The sequence below is a fragment of the Schistocerca americana genome, chromosome 4 (assembly GCF_021461395.2).
Source record: "Schistocerca americana isolate TAMUIC-IGC-003095 chromosome 4, iqSchAmer2.1, whole genome shotgun sequence".
In the NCBI taxonomy this organism is placed as follows: Eukaryota; Metazoa; Arthropoda; class Insecta; order Orthoptera; family Acrididae; genus Schistocerca; species Schistocerca americana.
The window spans coordinates 26,237,192-26,259,397 of NC_060122.1; positions in this window are offsets into that span (position 1 = coordinate 26,237,192).

Here is a 22,206-nt window from a genome sequence, read left to right on the forward strand (position 1 = left end):
TCCACTGGTGGTGGTCACAGGTCATTACTGGCTGTTTGAAACTGCATAACATGAGCCTCTGTGAGATTAATAGTTGTGTGGGAGTAGCACCACCGGGGGAACAAAGTAATTTGAGGACCATGACATACCCTATCACAGGTGTTATAATTGAGTGGAACAAGATTTGCTGAAATCTCTCAATGTCCAACATGTAACCTCTGCTATGCTACATCTGTGCTGCCAACATAGAAATTTATTCTTGAGATCTGTATGATGGCATGCATACAGTATTGTCAACTATTAAGTAACACAGCTAATGACCTCAGGCTGGAATCAAAATATACTTCTGTTGGTTCTACTGTGGCCTTGTTTACATATTTGAAGACAACTGCTGATGTAAATATCATTATGAAGCATATTCTACCAACCAGTGATCACAATAAATGTCTCTCTAAACAAATTCAACAATAATTACTTATGTCACTACCAAACATTTAATTTCAAATGAGAAATGCCATTCCTTTTCAATACTATGCAAACAATTTAATAAACCACTATTTGTACCTCCCTTACTTTCACCTTTAATTATAATGCTGATTCTTCACTTTCCAGGGATTTATAACAGTGTTGATAGAGAACAAGCAAACTCTTTGAGTTAAAAAAGAGGAAACAGATGAGGTACTTAGCGTCCAGATTCCAAGGTAAGTTGTTTCTCTATTTATTATCACTATTTTTTATGGAAGAATATCATCTAGTGGTTCCTAAATAGTATTCTAATATTGGATGTAAATAAACTTGCTCTCAGCTATAAAACAGCACTTACAGCATCCATGGCTTCTCTGTCACCTGTTGCTATTAGTAATGGTTCCTGTGATGAATGATGGGAAGAAAACATGATAAATCATTTCTCAGATTTGAATAGCCATTCACATTGCTCATTAGTAATTTCCCCTGCACACAGAAGATAATAAAAGAATGGCAAGAAACACAAAGACACGACCTTCCATCAAGAGTGCACACTAAGTATCCCATTTGTTCCCCCTTTTTTAACACAAAGAGTTTGTTTGCTCTCTGCCATTGCAGTTATAAAACCTTGGGGAAAAAAGTATCAGATAAAGACAGGCATATCAAATTTCCAGTGTCACTGGGAAATACAAGTCGAGGGTGGAATTCTCAGTTTACACTGGCCTAAGCAGATGAGCTCTTGCAGATAAAAGTACATTTAACACTGGTTGAAAAATACTAAGAGCCCAATGACAAGAACTGATTCACAACTCTCTAATCATGAAGAGTCCGAACACAAGATTTCAAAATGGCCAAAAATGAAAACCATTTAATACATTCAGTCTCAATTTTACATCTGAAGGAAAACAGGCTGAGTGAAGTCTGTAGTATTCTGCAAGGTCGATACCTGGAGATTTACTTTGGGGATACCTAAAACAAAAGGTTGTTAATCATGTTCTTAGTCATGTAGAGGGTCATTCCATGTAAATGAGAAATCATTATCAAGAAATTAATTTTTCTGTGGAAATATTTTGCCCTCTTACATATGTAGGTTGGGCATTGAATTTTGTTGGCAAGATTGATTTTTCCCTCCAAAACCTATTATTTACTTGCGGGAGCCATTGTTTTGAAGGCTATATTGTTGAGTTTGTTCATGCAGAAGATTTGATCAATTTCAAGGTAAGAAAAAATCATGACATTTATAATAATTCTTTATGGTTTACACATTTCTTCTTTTTGGTATATTTTTAGAAGCAAACAATTGAAGCTTGATAAATACAAAAACATTTATATAACCTAACCCAGAATGTTTAACATGAGTTACCAAATGCCAATTTTTTAAAGATTTTCACAAAATACATTAAAAGTGTAGAAACTTATATGCCATGCTGTCCTTCGTGTAAGTGTACCTGATAATTTGGTGTCTCAAATATATTTCCTCCAGGAAGCCTTCTCCTGGTATAGGATATTTAATTCACATTACTTGAGTTACCTTTATTTATGTAACATGAGTTACCATAATTATTGTAGGATTAGTTATAATTTTGAGCAGTCGGACTGGTTCTGAATTACATACAACACAACTAACAATATATTTGTTGTGACTTAGTAAGACAGCCAAGTCACAACGAGAGGAAGCTGAAAGGCACACGTTAAGTTCACGCAGATTGGCGTGAGGTCTGGAACAGGTCAGAGAAATAAGACTAGCAAAACAGGAGGTAGCTGGTAGAATACTTAACTTTAATCCACAATTGTAGAACATCTCTCGTTACGGTACATGCTTCATAATATTAATTATCAATTGAATACGGCGCCTTGCTAGGTCGTAGCAAATGTAGCTGAAGGCTATGCTAATTATCGTCTCGGCAAATGAGAGCGTATTTGTCAGTGAACCATTGCTGTGAACGTCGGCTGTACAACTGGGGCGCGTGCTAGTACGTCTCTCTAGACCTGTCGTGTGGTGGCGCTTGGTCTGCGATCACTGACAGTGGCGACACGTGGGTCCGACGTATACTAACGGACTGCGGCCGATTTAAAGGCTACCACCTAGCAAGTGTGGTGTCTGGCAGTGACACCACAATATTTCAACATATTTAATGTATATTTATCTCCACATGCCATATAAAACCTCATAGGGAACAGCTGTTTCTACTTTACAACAATTTGCAATTTTTGCAGAATGCCTTTAAGTGCAGCTGAAAAGATCAGAAGATACAGGCAGAAATTGAAAGATGAAGGCAGATACTGAGAGTATAAAATAATTTTTTTCCCGAGGCGTGCAGCTTTACTGTGTGGTTAAATATTAATAGCGTCCTCTTGGGTAAAATATTCCGGAGGTAAAATAGTCCCCCATTCGGATCTCCAGACGGGGACTACTCAAGAGGACGTCATTTTCAGGAGAAAGAAAACTGGCGTTCTATGGATCGGAGCGTGGAATGTCAGATCCCTTAATCGGGCAGGTAGGTTAGAAAATTTTAAAAGAGAAATGGATAGGTTAAAGCTAAATATAGTGGAAATTAAAGTTAAGTTCGGTGACAGGAGGAACAAGACTTTTGTTCAGGTGAATACAGGATTATAAATGCAAAATCAAAAAGGGGTAATGCAGGAGTAGGTTTAATAACAAATAAAAAAATAGGAGTGTGGGTAAGCTACTACAAACAGCATAACGAACACATTATTGAACGCAATATTGTGGCCAAGATAGACACGAAGCCAATGCCTACTACAGTAGTACAAGTTTATATGCCAACTAGCTCTGCAGATGATGAAGAAATTGATGAAATGTATGATGAGATAAAAGAAATTATTCAGGTAGTGAAGGGAGATGAAAATTTAATAGTCATGGGTGACTGGATTTCGACAGTAGGGAAAGGAAGAGAAGGAAACATAGTAGGTGAATATGGATTGGGGGTAAGAAATGAAAGAGGAAGCCACCTGGTAGAATTTTGCACAGGGCATAACTTAATCATAGCTAACACTTGCTTCAAGAATCATAAAAGAAGGTTGTATACATGGAAGAAGCCTGGAGATACTAGAAGGTTTCAGATAGATTATATAATGGTAAGACAGAGATTTAGGAAGCAGGTTCTAAATTATAACTCATTTCCAGGGGCAGGTGTGGACTCTGACCACAATCTATTGGTTATGTATTGTAGATTAAAACTGAAGAAACTGCAAAAACGTGGAAATTTAAGGAGAGTTGACCCGGATAAACTGAAAGAACCAGAGGTTGTAGAGAGTTTCAGGGAGAGCATAAGGCAATAATTGACAGGAATGGGAGAAAGAAATGCAGTAGAAGAACAATGGGTAGCTTTGAGGAGTGAAATAGTGAAGGCAGCAGAGGATCAAGCAGGTAAAAAGACGAGGGCTAGTAGAAATCCTTGGATAACAGAAGAGATACTGAATTTAATTGATGAAAGGAGAAAATACAAAAATGCAGTAAGTGAAGCAGGCAAGAAGGAGTACAAACGTCTCAAAAATGAGATTGACAGGAAGTGCAAAATGGCTAAGGAGGAATGGCTAGAGGACAAATGTTAAGGATGTAGAGGCTTATCTCACTAGGGGTAAGATAGATACTCCCTACAGGAAAATTAAAGAGACCTTTGGAGAAAAGAGAACCACTTGCATGAATATCAAGAGCTCAGATGGAAACCCAGTTCTAAGCAAAGAAGGGAAAGCAAAAGAGGGAAAGGAATATATAGAGGGTCTATACAGGGGCGATGTTCTTGAGGACAGTATTACAGAAATGGAAGAGGATATAGATGAAGATGAAATGGGAGATAAGATACTGAGAGTTTGACAGAGCACTGAAAGACCTAAGTCGAAACAAGGCCCCGGGAGTAGACAACATTCCATTAGAACTACTGACAGCCTTGGGAGAGCCAGTCCTGACAAAACTCTACCATCTGGTGAACAAGATGTATGAGACAGGCGAAATTCCCTCAGACTTCAAGAAGAATATAATAATTCCAATCCCAAAGAAAGCAGGTGTTGACAAATGTGAAAATTGCCGAACTATCAGTTTAATAAGTCACAGCTGCAAAATACTAACGTGAGTTCTTTACAGACGAATGGAAAAACTAGTTGAAGCCGACCTCAGGGAAGATGAGTTTGGATTCCATGGAAATGTTGGAACACATGAGGCAATACTGACCCTACGACTTATCTTAGAAGAAAGATTAAGGAAAGCCAAACCTACGTTTATAGCATTTGTACACTTAAAGAAACCTTTTGATAATGTTGACTGGAATACTCTCTTTCAAATTCTGAAGGTGGCAGGGGTAAAATACAGGGAGCGAAAGGCTATTTACAATTTGTACAGAAAGCAGGTGGCAGAAGAGTCGAAGGGCATGAAAGGGAAGCAGTGGTTGGGAGGGGAGTGAGACAGGATTGTAGCCTCTCGCCGATGCTATTCAATCTGTATATTGAGCAATCAGTAAAGGAAACAAAAGGAAATTCGGAGTAGGTATTAAAATCCATGGAGAAGAAATAAAAACTGTGATGTTCGCCGATGACATTGTTATTCTGTCAGAGACAGCAAAGGACTTGGAAGAGCAGATGAACGGAATGGACAGTGTCTTGAAAGGAGGGTATAAGATGAACATTAACAATAGCAAAACGAGGATAATGGAATGTAGTCAAATTAAGTTGGGTGATGCTGAGGGAATAGATTAGGAAATGAGACACTTAAAGTAGTAAAGGAGTTTTGCTATTTGGGGAGCAAAATAACTGATGATGGTCGAAGTAGAGAGGATATAAAATGTAGACTGGAATTGGCAAGGAAAGCATTTCTGAAGAAGAGAAATTTGTTAACATCGAGTATAGATTTAGGTGTCAGGAAGTCGTTTCTGAAAGTATTTGTATGGAGTGTAGCCATGTATGGAAGTGAAGCATGGACGATAAATAGTTTAGACAAGAAGAGAATAGAAGCTTTCGAAATGTGGTGCTACAGAAGAATGCTGAAGATTAGATGGGTAGATCACATAACTAATGAGGGGGTATTGAATAGAATTGGGGAGGAGTTTGTGGCACATCTTGACTAGAAGAAGGGATTGGTTGGTAGGACATGTTCTGAGGCATCAAAGGATCACCAATTTAGTGCTAGAGGGCAGCCTGGAGGGTAAAAATCGTAAAGGGAGACCAAGAGATGAATACACTAAGCAGATTCAGAAGGATGTAGGCTGCAGTAGGTACTGGGAGATGAAGAAGCTTGCATAGGATAGAGTAGCATGGACAGTTGCATCAAACCAGTCTCAGGACTGAATACCACAACAACAACAACAACAACAACAACAACAAAATCAAACACAAGGAAACTATGAAAAAATTCCAGAAAGAGAAGCAGGAACAGAAAAATGTTTGAGTAAAAGAGAACAAGAAAGGATTGCTGCAGACAGGAAACAGAATGTTAGAGAAAGAGTTGCCAAGTACAGGAAGTGGCTAAAGGAAGCTTCTGCAGCTACACCCAGTAATTCTGCCTCTCCACCATATAAAAATAGGTCTTCATTGCGAAAAGGCATCTGAAAAGTGAAACATGTACTTCCAGCATCGCCCAGGAAATAAAAATGTGTTACTAGAAGGTTGTATCATACATTTATTGACCCTTTAGAACTAGAAAGAATCTCTAAACAAAAAATAAGTGATTAAATAATAAGTGCAGTGAGCAAATTCTATGAAAGGGATGACATTACCAGATAGGCCCCTGGACGCAAAGATGTTGTGATTGTAAAAGATGAGAAAGAGGCAAGAGTAAGTTGCAAGTGCGACACTTGATGTTTTCTTTGAAAGACGCCCATGCAATATTTTGTGATGAAAATGACAAAGTGATTGGTAAAAGTAAGTTCGCAGAATTAAGACCCAAACATGTCATGCTTGCCAATAAACTTCAACTCAATGTGTACCTCTGCAGATGTCACAAGAATTTCATCTGTGCTATTAACTATCTTCATAGCATACTACCTCAAATACCTAAGTAGACCAGTAACTGGCTAGAATTTCTATGTGCAGAGCCTACAGGCGATTGTTGTTTGGGAAAGTGCATGAAATGTAAAGATTTATTGGCAGTTAAACTTCATTATTTATTTATTGGCATACAAGAGTACAGTGTGAAATGGTATGTGTGGCAGGAGAGTGATGGCAGAATTTTGAAAGTAGAGGAAAAAGGTACACTACAGAAACTTATTAATCACATTCTTACCATGGGACCTAAATTTTTGTAGTACTGCTACTTTATGAGAGAACAATCAAAGAACTATCAGAGTGGTAAGGAATCACTGCCTTCTACGATGCTAACTGCCATGATGCAAATCGATTTTTCTGAAAATTTTACGTGTGTAAGTCGAGATGAAATTCAAAGTGCACATTGGCAACAGAATCAAATCGGTATTTTTACTGCCATAATTTGGCATTCAGGTACTTCTCACCCCTACGTGTTGGTATCTGATAATCCAGACCACATAAAAAACACTTTCATTCCCTATGTTGATAGACTTCTTGAAGAACTACCAAAAACATCAGAGAAGTTACAATCTGGCCGCATGGTCCTGCTTCCCAGTTTAAAAACAGATATATTGCAGAGGCTATGAAAGTTCTAAGTAACAGTCATGCCAAAATAATTACATGAAAGTGTAGTTTCAGCTCTCTGAGACTGCAGACGTGTGTACAAGTGTGTGTGTGCATGTGTGTGTGTGTGTGTGTGTGTGTGTGTGTGTGTGTGTGTGTGTGTGTGTGTGTGTCTACTGGTGACAAAGGCCGTAATGGCTGAAAGCTATGATTGTGTGAATCTTTTTATTGTGCGTGTCACGGCTCAGCATCTCCACTATATGGTGAGTAGCAACTTTCCTTCTCTGGCATTGTTACATTCCATCCTGGATTTTCCATTGTTTGATGGAAGTACTTTGCAACTTCTCATGGAAAGGGGCCAGTAGATGGAATTGGTGGGGCCGTCAAATGCCAAGTTTGGTCTCATGTGAAAAGCAGGAAATGAGTTGTAAACAATGCAACAGATTTTGTAAAAGCATTGTTGAATTCTTCTTCTAATATGACAGCAGTTCTTATGGCTGAAGAAGACTTTAGCCAAAGAAGCAAAAAAAATACATCTCTCGGCCTTAATCAAGAACTGCAAGCCTTTCTTGAACATTTCTAAAATTCATCACTTGGAACTCTATAATAATGAAGTTTTAGGAGACACCACTTCATCAGCTGCAGAGGAAAACACTAACAGAACAGAAAAACCACCAGATATACAAGTAGATGACTGGGTGGTGGTAAAATATGACAATTCATATTTTCCTGGTTATGTTACTAAAATTGAAAATGGTGAGTTTAAAGTTGATATTATGATGAAAGATGGGAAGTTTTGGAAGTGTCCTGAAATTAAAGATGAGATGTGTTACACCAAAGACAAGCTTATCAGAAAAGTGAACCCTCCAAATGTTGTAAATTCCCATGGTTATTTTAAGTTTGACTGTGATCTGTGACAATGTAATGTGAGTTACCATATGTTGTAATCCGATTTACCTGTTCATTATGTTTTAATATTTATTTTATTGGAGATTAAATGTTTGGAACTTTGTTAAAATACTTATAAGATCTTCTGTTATTTTGTGTAGAACTCACAAGAAATGTTCACATAGAACAGAGCCAACTTTTGTATTTTCTTTGTAAAAGTCATTTCTTGGAAATGTAATGTGAGTTACCAATAATAATTATAAGATTTGGTTTTTTAAATATAGTAATGTAACAGTTATTGTGATATACGTTTATGGAGCACTCTGTATTTCTTCGGGATATTCCTTGTACTTATTAACAGGGCAATGGGCTGAACCTACCAATATTTGATTTTGGCTCTAAGCCATAATATAATATTGTTGTGTGTTACATCCAACATGTACACACAGTTCTATCACTGCACTGATAATATTTATTTTGCTTTTTAGTTCTGTTTTGAAATTTGCTTGTCACAACATACTGATCAGTAGCAAGCCTGAATTCCATATTATGCTGAGAAGTGACAAGTGTGATATAAGCTGGCACGGCCAACACACTTGATGTCATAATACAAGTGGTGTGTACTTTGTATCTACTGATATTGGATTTCAATGAGCAAATTGTGTCTCCCATTTTGTTGATAGATGTTGTTGGGAGGTTTAACACTACATATCTTGTGTACATCGAATCATATTGAGCACAGGTGGCCTGTATTAATATGGAACAACCATATATGTACCGATACTGATATAGTTTAGCTTATACATCATACCATGTTGCCTGCTCTCAGTATTCACCATGCTTCTGTCAGACAGTTGACATAGTGTTTATATGATCCTCAAGTTCCAGAATTTATCTTTAATGTCAGGCACAGGAGCTATATAATACAGACTTCTTAAGTCATAATGTTGGTGCAATTCTAATGGGGATATCTTATGAACACTGTTGACAACGTTTCCGATATTATTTTTAACGCAACCAGTTGTGACACCATAATAGTGTCATCAACACAGCTGTGATAGTTTCTTACTAAACTTAATGATATCAGTCTGCGACAAGCGTCACTGTTCAAAGACGAAGTGCAGTGTCGGTATTTCACTACACTTCAGGTCACCTATATTACAAAACCGGACTCTTATCAGAGCAATTAAAAATCTAGCCCAGTATTATTACATGATCCATTTAGAAAATTCCTTACTTGCCATACCTAACCCTTCTGTTACTACGAAAAACAGACGTATGATTATACATTTATATTTTTAACATTTCGTAGCCTCCTCAGAAAAAGTCATAAAACAGTTGTACACTTACTGATGTTACATTGCTGTCAACGAAATTCGAATTAACCTCCTTGATTGCCATACATGACGAATTACTTCTACCCTGTACATATTTGACTGTGGAATATTACAGGTATCTTCTCACGCCTTTCATTAAACCAAACATACATTATATTCGTTTCCTTTTATTGATTGTATAGCTATCTGTTAAGTAATGACGACAAGTTTACAGTCTGAATCGTACTGCTAATATTTTTTGAGGTGCTAAAAAAGTAAACAATTCAATCTTTTGCCATCCTTCAAACTGCTTTAATATTGTGTGGCGTTCGCTGTGTTATTCAGTGGTTTGGTGTTTCACTAATTCGTAAATGAAAATGATAATGTTATTTCATTACAGTGATTAATTACGAAATAATTTTTTCCCCCGGCTAAAGATTTGGTCAAGTTGCTAAAGAACTGCAAGTTAACATTGTGTTAAAGTGTTGTCAGTAAGTTGTGTAAGTGTCACTAAATCACAGTTCATACAACAGATTCTATACAACTATTGATTATAATGGAAACAGTTATTTTCAGGAAAACGATCATTAAAACCTCCGAATATCAGCCGCGCACAACACTGACGTATGTTACCTGAAATAATATTCTTCGCAACTCGTGCGTAATTAATTTCGGCTCCATACATCAGCAAGAAAAGTTTGTTATATGGATCGTGCTATGAGCACTGTTTTTTAAAGAACTAATCTGATTCGAATTATTTTCATTAAAATGAGTTCGGGACCACAGGTGCACATTTATTTTTACACATTTTTATTACCTTCGGCATTTATGTTTGCAGAGTTGCGTAATTTGAATTTGCCGCTGAGATAAATGATAAGATGGCGTCAGACAATTGATAGAGACTTTCTATTGTTAGAGCAAATTTCGTTTTAACAGGATAAGTATTTGAAATGCTTATTAAAGTTTCCTTTCATATTGTGCACTGTTTAGACTAATTTTCATCAAGCAAACCTTTGATACTTTCGTAAGAAACACAGATAAAAACGCGATACAAATCGCTTATCATCAATGGCTGCGCTCCTTGCAGCGGAAAGAAATAATTAACACAGATAATGCTTATTGGGAGACGAATTGAAGTTACAAGTAATTATTCACTCATATTTATAATAATAATGAACTCTATTCTCGAGTAATAGTTAACAAATAATTATAATTTCTTAACAGACCTGAGTTTGATATGCGTCTTGCGTCCGCAACCTACAAAAGCCAACCAACAAAAGGTAAAAACAAAGGAAGACATACGCAGATCATAAAGGGAATTTACAATTATCATTGACTTTGTATGATACACATCGATATGTACAATTGCATCATAAAATATTATATAAATAATTAATATTTATTATCGTTTTATTTCACTGTTTTTTTCATATGTCGGATAGATAATGTTTATAACTGTTAGAGGCATAATTTCCTCTCGTCACACAGTAATTAAAATTTATCTCGTGGATGTTATAATTGACAGCTAACATTCCGTAATATTTATCACTTATTAGACTCTTTCGTTCATGATTGAAAATTATTTTATTGAATATGTTGCAAATAAGCGTCTTACCAGGGAATTGTCGGTTTTAGTTGTTGGCAGCCGTCCTGAGCCGCACTTTGGCGAGCGAACACCAACGCTGAGGCGGGACGCGGCTTACGAATCACGGCGCGCTTGGTACACACTAGTCTGCTGTGAGTTCACGCATACTTTGTTATTTGCTCTAAGTTTTGAAAGGTATCTGTGCTATGTTGCAAGAGATTTGTTATGATCCATTAAGCTGATGTGGGATTTTGCGTATCCATATTAAAAATTAATCTCCGGCACGTTTTTATGGACTTCTTTTCGGGCTAAGCTCTAACTACTGTAAGGGGTTTTCGTATGGTTTTGGGAAATAGATTCATAACGAAGGTTTTTATATCTACTTTGTTTGCGTTACGTCAGTGCAGTCGACCAGCTGCCGTGGAAGCTGGTGTGGGTTGCTAGTTTCAATGTTTGCGGCAGCTCCGTCATAAAATTCTAAGTTTTCGACGATTTTAAAGTTTTTTGGGATCATACAGATCTGTGTGGTTACTGAGGGAAAAATTAATAGAACAGTGAATGTTTTTCTATGCTAATTTGTAGGGAACATTCTACAAATTTCGCGTGTCGTGTAGCTTTTTCCTCTTAATTTTTTCCCTTAATTTTAAGTACTGCTTGTTTTGTGAATTATTGGAATATGCCAAGCAAAATTATTAGCAGATATAATTCTGACAGCGTTTGGAGAACCGAAAATGGGAAGCACTTGGTCTTAATTGCACTTTTTGTGATTGAGTGTGCGAAGCTGCTCCCATTCAATTGCACCTTGACCAGTGAAGTACACTACAGCCAGCTAAACAAACTGACCTCCCCCAAACGCGCAGAAGCGACAAGGTCAGTGTAGTCGAACTGTTACGACGCGCGTTGTTGATAAGGCTGCGAAAGTATTGGTACGACGCCACACAGGTCATTATATCCTGCTGACACTGCAGTGTGTCGTTGTGCAAGCTTGCTGTGCTCTGGTCTGCTAGGGTGACGTTTACTGCGTTTCCAGCAGAGGATCTATAATTACAGTATCCAAGTAAAGTACTTTCGTTTAGAGAATGCGAGATCTCGTCAGCAATCTAAGAAACTACACTACTGAAATCCTTCGTCACGGTTTTAAATTTCATGGCATAGTTTCTTGGCCAGGATTAAAGATCCGAGGTTTAAATGCGGAAACGTGTTTGAACTGTACAAAATTCCGAAATTTATCGTGAAAACTTGCAAATATCAAACGATCTTGCCCTTCTCCCCCAAGTCTGGTAAAATGGATTGCAATAACAGAATCAATATAATTAGCAAACTGTTTGTGCGGCACATTCCAAATTGTGCCACATTTCAGATTAAGCTTCCAAAACAATTAAGATAAAACTCAAATTCCGAACCTCGTGTAACAGGTATGTGTTTGTACTCGTCTTGGCTCAAGTACAATTTTTCCCGTGTCGAGTAGCACCCCGTTCATCTTAAGACATGGGTGGCCAGGGCATTTGCCTCTGAATTTGAGATACTACTTCGAAAGGTTGTTCCGAACTTGAGGTTTATAGCTATTATACACAGCGCGAACTATAACTTAATCACGGTACCGAAGAGGCGGCCATCTACTTCTAAAAAGTATACTTTGCCGCAGTGAGTGCTTGCAGCAATTTTGTACTGTTCTCTAAACCACATAATTCAAGCACTTCATTACATCCAACAGACGGTATGTCTAACCTCCGTTTTTCTTAAAACATTACTTATTTACTTTTTATTCCAGATTGGTTCTGTAACACACGAACTCCGGAAGCCGCTGTAGTATATGGCGGAGAGTACGTGGTACCAATATTAATTTTTTCTCCTTTCGCGTATTGAGCGATGGAAAAATGAACCTATATGCCTCTGTACGCTTCCTGTTAATTTCTGAGGATTCCTACAAGAAATACAGCAGTGGGAGCAGAACTGCAGCACTGTATTCCTAGGATACTGGCTCTCGAAATTTACGCGACGGGGTTTCAGGGGAACGTTGCATGTGAAAAAAAATCATTTTTCGGCTTGACTGTTGTAAAAGAATTTATACCACGAACAGTTGACTTCAGCTGTTTACCATTTTTAAGGCCGTACTTCAGTCACACACCTTTTTTTGGGCGTGTAAACGTGTAAAACTGTCACTTCAATACGTTACTGTTGTATTAACACGAGAGAACAATGCTCGCTAATTCAACGCGTGTAGCCACTACGGCGGCAACGTTATTGTAATGTGTTAATGAATACAGAAATTCGTTCTCGCTCCTGTTTACTAAGACAGCTGCTGCTTATTAAAATGACAGACGTGCATTTTTATGTACCCACAAAGATTGACCGTGTAAATTGGAGTGTAGAAGGACGCAGTTGAAAATGACAACAGAAATCAGCTAACAATGGTTTGACAGTGATTTTAATAACTTGTGTGCTAAATGAAATTGGCTTTAAATATATTTTTGACCGTGGCACCCGATACGAAAGTAAGCTCTGAAGCGTTGCATTATTCCCAAATAATCGCATTAAACTTTCTCTACCATTTGTACTTCCCATGGGGTCTCCATTTAAGACCCTAACACTTCTGGTGCCTTATATCATGGCTACTAAATCGCAGCTCCTTACGTAGGAGTAAAACCCCAGAACTGAGTACTCAATAGGATAACACACTAATCTACTGTAATATTTTCACTAAAAAGCCTTCTCAAAGTGCGTCGGCAAGTGTCTGTGATATTCAAAATGAACTGAGCTTCTGTAATAATGGAGGCCCGCTCCCAAAAAAATGCTTGGTTATGGTGAAAATGATAGTTATTACAGCCGGAGATCTAGACTGGGTTGGAAGGTGATAATCTGATGGTTCAAATAACCCTAAGAACTATAAGATTTAACATCTGAGGTCATCAGTCTCCTAGACTTACAACTACTTAAACCTAACTAACCTAAGAATGTAACACACATCCATGCCCGAGGCAGGATTCGAATCTGCGACCGTAGTAGCCGCGTGGTTCCGGACTGAAGCGCCTAGAACCGCTCGGCCACAGCGGCCGACGTGATAATCTGAGTTGAAGCAACGAATATGAATGCTAGATAAAGGCTGTGGTAACAGTTAAACATGTAGTGTAGCCTAATGTTTATATTCGTGCCATACTTCACGCACTTATATGAAAACTATAAAGCTAATGGGCAAATTTCAGAAAAGTATATTGATGCATAGTATGTACATGTATCGTAAGTAACGACAAAAAATAAAGGGGGATGCCTTATGCAACTTTCACCACGAGCCGGACTATTTTATTCAAGCCATAAAGTAAATTGTGTAGTCGAAGCCAATAATCACGCAAGATTTCTGGAAAATGTTTACCTATTAGCCGATGGCCAAACAGCGGCAAGCTGTCCCACGCAGATTTGTGGCGTAAAAACTTGAGGATTATGTTGTCCCTGACGACTATGTGCTGAAGTCTTAGAACTGAAATGTTTCCTTAATTATCATGAAAATATGTGCGGCAGGGAATAGTGCATTACTACACCAGCGAGGGTAAAGAGCGTTCCGTAAAAAAATCCCCTGCTTAGCATCAGCTGCTTCGCTTGCGTAGACACTGGCCTGGAGAGACTTTTTTTTGTTTAATCGAAATTCTCTCCGTGTAGCAACATCTAAGCTTTTCACGCTAATTAAGTCCACATAAGAGTGGTCTTTCCCAAATGTTCTTTTTTGACCAAAAAGCTATTCTGGTAGCTGAGTGCAAAGCTTTTTTTAATCATGCATTTTGTGTTCTTCCACAACAACTTTCATCCCCTAGCAACTATTTCTTTATATTTAACAGAAGTTAAATGCAGATTTTCATAAATGTGGATTTAAAATTTTTTAATGTAATGAAATATTTTCTTAAATTTTCATCCCGTAATGCACTTCGTTGGGTGTTAAATTTCCAGAAACACTGAAACACGTATTTATTTCTGAGAAGTCAAATACCAATGGTCATACATGTAGCCTTTAAAAATCCATTAGTAATTCCTTAGTAATTATTTTAAAAATTTCGTCCACTATTTTACCCCCTTATTGGCTGAATTTCCAAAAGTCCTGAAACACGTAGGTCTTAAGTTCTGACCGAGAAAGAAAATTTTCGTAGGTCTAGCTTCAAAATTGCCTTTGGAGCGACATTTTTCAGAAAAATCCGTCATCCCCTATTTAACCTCCGTAATTTGGAACTTCGAAAAACCCCTTCTTAAACGACGCCTGCAGTGTAAGATCTGCATATTCACCAAATATCAAATTTCTATCCTTGGCTGTTTGGGCTGGCCGATGAGTCAGGACATTGCCTTTTATATAGAGATTGGCAACTAGGGTCGCATATTGGAGAGGACAGGGGTGTTGATACTTTGGTTTACGTGAATTGCTATCCCTGTAATACGTGTCGACACGCGGGATAAACATGCCTCCTAGAGCTCTATCAGAAGTACGGCAGCAAGTGTAAACAAGACAATGGTCAAGTGTCGCACACAACGCTAGAAGCCCTTTCAGTTGGTGCTACAGCGCCGCGGGCTTCGCTTCGTCTCGCGTGGCCGGTTGCTCTCCAGGAAAGTACTAACTCGCTACACTCCCTCAGGCTCGTGTTAGTGCCTGTCAGACGGTGCTTCATGTAACCTTTCTTTCGCTACATTCATTTATAGTGTTGCGGCTAAAGTCTGATACTTGTATTACGTACGTTTCCTCGTTCGGATCTGCAGCTTCAATGTAGTTCCTCGACGTAAAGACATTGTCAGCAGGTTCTATAGTGACTGTATTAAACGTTACTTTATTTCACCTTAACAATAAGTTCCAGAGGCGAACGTTTGCGGCGTCAGTTTTGTATACAAAGAGATTTTGCTCCAGTAGGAGCAGATTTGTTCCTGAGTAACAACAGTGTTTTAGAAGTTGTTTCCTCCAAACACTACTTGGAAACAGTAATGGAAAACAATCTGGAGCAAGTTAGGCTGATTAATATATTATAAGCTTATGGTCGAAAGAGGTTCAGAATTTTATCTCTGTTAGACTCCATCGGAACATTTCAGCGCAGCGACTCTGGTATATTTCAAAAAGGCTAGAGAGATTTCGTCTATTAAATACTTATCCTCTGCGTACACAAACTCGTAAGGCTTGTGACAACACGCGTTACTGTAAGATTTTGACACATACATAGCCAGATTCTAAGTAGTTAAGTAGAAACTGGCTTTGTACGTGTTAAAATGGTATAGTAACAGGTGTTGTCAAAAGCTTGAAGAGTCGGATTATACGCACAGTTAACTATTCAATAACTGAAATCGAGATCTCAAATAAACATAAATTGCGATAGACTACTGAATTCCTTTCTTTCTTTGAAGTTAAGAATTTGGAAGTTTTTTTTAAGATAAGTCCTTGGAAATCCAGCTGGACAAGATAGCGTAACAAACGCTCAGTTAAACGTTTTGTCTGTAATTCTTTCGGCTGACCCATAGAAGTGGTTCGCTTATTTTGCATGGTGTCGCTTCGTTATCTCGTGGAATTTTCTGGGTCTTTGCAACTTCGTAAATAGTGCTTATTCAGCAGATGCGAACAGTAAATGAATTGTGTAGGGTAGAGAATCGTACATGTTGCAGGAGCCTTTCAAGGATCGTTGAATACTTATTTAAATACAGTAAGTACTAAAAGATTTTTGTTGTAGACAATAAAATTAAACTAAAGCTACGTCTTTTGCGGACGCAATAAGACGCAAAAGTAATATGCATGTAGACTTTACTTAGTTGCTGCTTGGGGTTCCGGGCCGAGTTATGTGCTCTGTTGCTAATATATTAAACAAGCTTGTGTCCAAGATAAATCACAAAGTGGCAGCCGCAAGTAGTTCGGAAATGAACATTCTCAATCATACTTAGATTCACTAGATTAAAGGATAAAAATTGAGCCCGTTATGTTTTTTCTGCAGTTACCATTCAACATTAGATCGCCATGAACGGTACTACGTATTGTTGTGTAATTGTTTCCAGTGAACTATCGCAAATAGTTTATTGGAACAGCAATGTGTCTTCGCCTGTTTGTGCTGTCAGTTAAAGGCAAACACCCTTGTACGACGGTATACGCTCAATAAAATGTACGGAGACACTTTAGTGACACGCAGTTTAGTTCGATTTTTAATCAGCGCGGAGCATTTTACTGCGTAGTAAAACAAATCTATTGCAGCTCACAGGCCGAAAGTGCAAAGAGTACTACGTTAAACTGTGAATTTCTGCGCTGTCATAATTTGAACAGAAAAAAATTTGTGATCTCTTGGGCTATCTCGGCGCATACTCCAAACACTTATGCACTTTAAACAGCAAAATGCTTTTCACCTTTATTCAGTATGCCTATGAAGTAAAAATGTGCAGTAGACAATGTACCTGAGGAAACTACTTCATAACTTCATTTGTCGACCGTAGGCCGTAGCAACTAGAAACGGTATGAGGTGTGTTCAGGGAACAGATTTTCGGAAAAAAAAACTTGTCGGGGAAATGCTAAGACCTTCGTGGAAGGCAGTGCACCAATCGCTGCAGCCATTGTAATATCGCGTAAGAGCCATAGGAATTACACGGAATACTAATTAACTCCTTACTCTAGATTCTGTAAGGAATCAAACTCCCATGTACAAAGCAGTTTCAAACGACTGATAGCTTTAGAAATGAATTAAATATCTTAAGCGTGTAAACCCTTAAGGGGCTATATACGCAAAACTAATTATTAGTTTCGAATCAACCTATAGATAAAAGGACAAAAAAGTTTGCAGTTTTTTAAAGTTGGAAAACGCAAAGTGCTCATACTGTATGAGTATAGTGAGGGTAGTAATTTGATCTCAGTTTTAAAGCTAGTTTTCACACATCAAAATGACATGTCCTCAACTGCGTCGTAGAATGATAAAATTGTGCAGGTACATCGAATGGTATGTGACAGTTAGGAGTAAAATTACAGTGAATTAAAATGTCGCGCCTTGCGATGGTGTTTAACTGCATGAACAGTTTATATATATATATATATATATATATATATATATATATATATATATATATATATATATTCATTTTGAGAGTCAGTTTTTTAAAGTTTGCAAACGGTGTAAACTTGGGAAGCAACTAAGACCTCTCTAATCTTAAATAGGGGAGAACTATCGTCTGGGTAATATGTGCGCCGTCAGTTACGCTGCTCTAGGTACATGGTTTGTAACTCTGATTTACACCTTTGACGCAAGATTATAGTTCTTAATGAGTGCAATAAGAAGCCAAAATTTTTTATATTCGGTCACAACTGTAGGAAATATGATAAATGCAGTCAGTGCATAATAGTAATGGAACAGGTTGCTGTGTGCTAGGACAGATTCCGAAACTGGCGGAAATTACAGTAGCTTTTTCAAGGAGATTAAAATAAACTACGTACTTTAGAGCCTTAATTCTGTCAACGTGAAAGCTAGTTATTCTAAATGCTGTACGTGTCCTTAGATCTGAGAACAAGCTGATATGGCTAAAGTTGCACTTAGACAGGCAATAATACTGTGAAACTGTATTGTCCAGTGTTATTGAAGTTACCCCTAATTGTAAAATATTGAGACGGTATGGGCATAGGTTTGTAGAGCTCTATGCGCTGTCATAATGCTCTCCTGGCTTTGTGACCATCTTAAATGTCTCACGCGCAACGTCGATGACGTCACACATTAAATGCAAATGTCCGCAGAATGTGTAGCACACGAAACAGTATAGGATATTGTCAATACTGCCCACAGACCGCCTATTTTCGGGCGCGCAAAATATATCAACTTTGTTCTCAGTGCATTGCACAAGCTCAATGTAACCCCTAGACTTCAATCTTATTGCACTTCAGGAAAAATTGTGTAATATTTGCCATCTAGGAGGCGCTGTAGAGGAACATGAAGTGTCGCGGAAAGTTAGCATGAAAATTTGTGTTATAAAAACCAGTAAGCTGTGGAAAAGTCAGAAAATAGAATTCAGACGTTTTGTGGCCCAATAGGATGCCCGAGTCATCAAACCAGCCTTTCAGTCCCTCAATGCTATATTAATGCTGAAGTCTAATTCGCTGTAGGTTCATTCACTCTAAACTGCATACAGGATTTAAATCTTCGTCTCCCTCTACAATCTTCAGACCTCTCCAAAAATATACACGTAAATAAACTCTTTAAACTTCAGGATCTATTCTTTTTACTAAAGTTGTTCTAAATGAGGGTCACCCAGAAATGACAATTGTTATTCAGGGACCGATGGCCTTTGTAGTCTCACCCCTTCACCCCAACAAACCAACCAACCAATTGTTATTCAAAATAAAATAAAATAAAAAAACTATTCTGGAAAAGTTATGTGAAGCTTCCTTAACTTCTCTACGTAATCACTTATACATCTGTCTTATTTGCTCACGAGCTTCAGAATTCCCATGTTGTGCCCTAGTATTACCAGTTCAATATGCCACATGGTCACCGTTTTCTCAAACTTATCACCCCCAAAACTTTTACAGTCGAGAAGATCTTTAGTTTTACGGAAAAGTTGGAAATCGTTAGGCCCAAGATCTGGACAGTAGGATGGATGATTAAAAACTTCCCATCGGAACTGATCCAGCCAGCAATTTGAGTTGCAGCAGCAGTGGTGTGTGTGTCTGTGTAGGCTCTGATCTGAAGAAAAATTCCTTCAGACCCTTCCTCGCCTCCTGGTTTGGACGGCTCCTATAGTTTTCTCAAGATTTACATTGATCCTAGCGGATTTTCGTGTAAAATCCACTGAAAGAACCTTTACGATGATTTGCCATTACCTTTCTTGTTGCGAGGGGTTTGAATTTTCTCGATACTTTGTGTGATAAGCTTAGTTGTTAAAGAAGCAAGTCGAGCTTGTAAAGGAATGAGGTGCTTGGCGATCATAAGCAGTTTCGTCTGAATGCAGTGACGATCCGCCTAAGTGAATTTTGAGTAAGAGTGGAAGGAAATTCTGAAGTTCGCGACCAGAGGCAATATTTAAAAGTAGGCGACTATGTGGAAAAGTGAAGCTTAATGTAAATAATTTCTCTCATAAACATTGCTTTCGATTTTTTTATAACTAAATGGTCATACTTTTCTGGATGGTCCTCATTTTTTCTCCCAGTTTCCCCATCTAGTCACCTAATCTTCGGCGTTCTTCTGGAGCACATTTAAAGTTTGTATTCGTTTCTTGTCATTAGTCTGTTTTACCTTAGCACAAAGTTACACTCAAAATACTTCTCTAAAAAACTTGATAAAACTTAAATTTAAATAAGATATAGTTCTCCATTCCAGAAAAGCTTTTCTTGCTATTGAGATTGTATTTTATATTATCTGTATAAACCAAGAATATTTTAAACAGGTATCCAGTACCAGTCAAAGAGCTACGATGAGTTATGGTCCAGGAGGGAGAATGGAGTTAGCAGCAGCTTTCCTGCTTCTACTTGTGGGTGTTGCAGAAGGTAAGGAAATAGTAATATGTCAACTTTCAAATAGCTTTAATTTAAAAGTTGGAAAATGGTGAAAATATGTAGCTGGTGGCAGCGGTGGCCGTGCGGTTCTAGGCGCTTCAGTCCGGGACCCCGTGACTGCTACGGTCGCAGGTTCCAATCCTGCCTCGGGCATGGATGTGTGTGTGATGTCCTTAGATTAGTTAGGTGTAAGTAGTTCTAAGTTCTAGGGGACTGATGACCTCAGATGTTAAGTCCCATTGTTATCCAAAAGACATTTCAGATTACTATACACAATGCTTTAACCCTTGCGCGAATAGATAAGTCTCATATGGGGAAGCTGCCAGCTGTGAATCAGATGAGTGAAAATAACTTTTTAGAAGTTGCCGTAGTTTGATGTTACCTCAGTCCTAATTATTTTGCTACTGGTTCTGTTGGCAAGGGCAGTATGTCTCCGGATTAGAAGTAATTCAGAATTTTATAGTAAAATTTAGGGTAAAATCAGCACTTTTACACTAGTTTACCTTTCGATGGTCATTTATTTACATCTCATAATGCAGAAAGACTATAGTTTAAAAGTCTAACCGAACGCTTGGGAAACGATACTAGCAAAACTTAAAACGAAAAACTTGGTGCCTGTAAACCGGTGCGCTAACAGCGTTGCTGTACTGCAGATGGGAACGAACTAGTCTGATTTTTCTCTTAGGCTGTAAAATCTTATTATTGCATGCTCCCCACGTTTTCCGCTTTAAATTTTAAAAGTAGTCATAGCTATTAAAAATTCACAAGCTCAGATTTTCTGGCCTATCTATACGGGTTTAAGAATGAGCATGGGCTAAAAAATGTACTTTTACCACATTCAAAAAGTATATTGGTTTTTTATATACCAGCAATCTCACCTAACGCGAGATATTCGCGACAGGAACTTGAAAACGGGTGGGGGGGGGGGGGGGGGGGGAGAGAGAGAGAGAGAGAGAGAGAGAGAGAGAGAGAGAGAGAGAGGCATTGCCATTCACTTCTGAGCAGTTTTTATTCAGTCATTACATAACTGGGAATTGAGTTTCAGATTGCAAAATTTGTACTGAAAAGACAAAGCGGCCTAATAAACGTGTGAAAAATAGCTCGTATTAATATTTAGCTGCTGTTCTCTAAAACTATGCCTGCGTAACGCTGACTGGCGTACAGTTGAAAAGAAAAAAACACAGGCATATCGTGAGCATATCTTCACGAAGTTAATGTGGATGTTAAGAGATTGCACATGCTTCGAAAGCAAACTAGATTTCAAACGGAATAACTGCAAACAGAGCTGTCTAAGAATCTGATTTCGAATTTTTTCTTCTCTCTTCCAGTGTGCGCTAAATGCCCGTTTGGATTTTTTGAATGCAGTAACGGCGCCTGCATACGGGAAGCAAAGCACTGCGACCATAAGAAAGACTGCCCGGATGGAGTTGACGAACTTCATTGTGGTAAGTATAGCTACGAGATTTTGATATTGTAGGTCACGGAAAACATCAGTCCATGTAGGCGAACCGTTAAATTATAACCTGCACCTCTTCCTTTTAATCTTTGGTGCTGCAAACTATATATTTTCTGAAATTTGTTTTGCCAAGGGCGAAAATTAGATTTGAAGCTACCGGAATAAAAATCAGGTTTAGGTCAGATAAATTGAAAAGTTTGACGTGTGCCAGTTTTATGACCTTACTTTCACCACAAAATATTCTCGGGAAACTTTCCCTATGTGATAAATGTAGTCGAATGAATTAGGCTATCTGTAATTTGATAGGAATTATATTACAAGAGTCTATATTTTCATGTATCGGAATATGAATCTTGAAATTTCAGTTTTAGCTTCAGGAGAGTAAGGTACCATGGAAACTAGTCTCGAAACTAGCAAGGAGTTCTAAAAGTTAAAAGCCATGTTC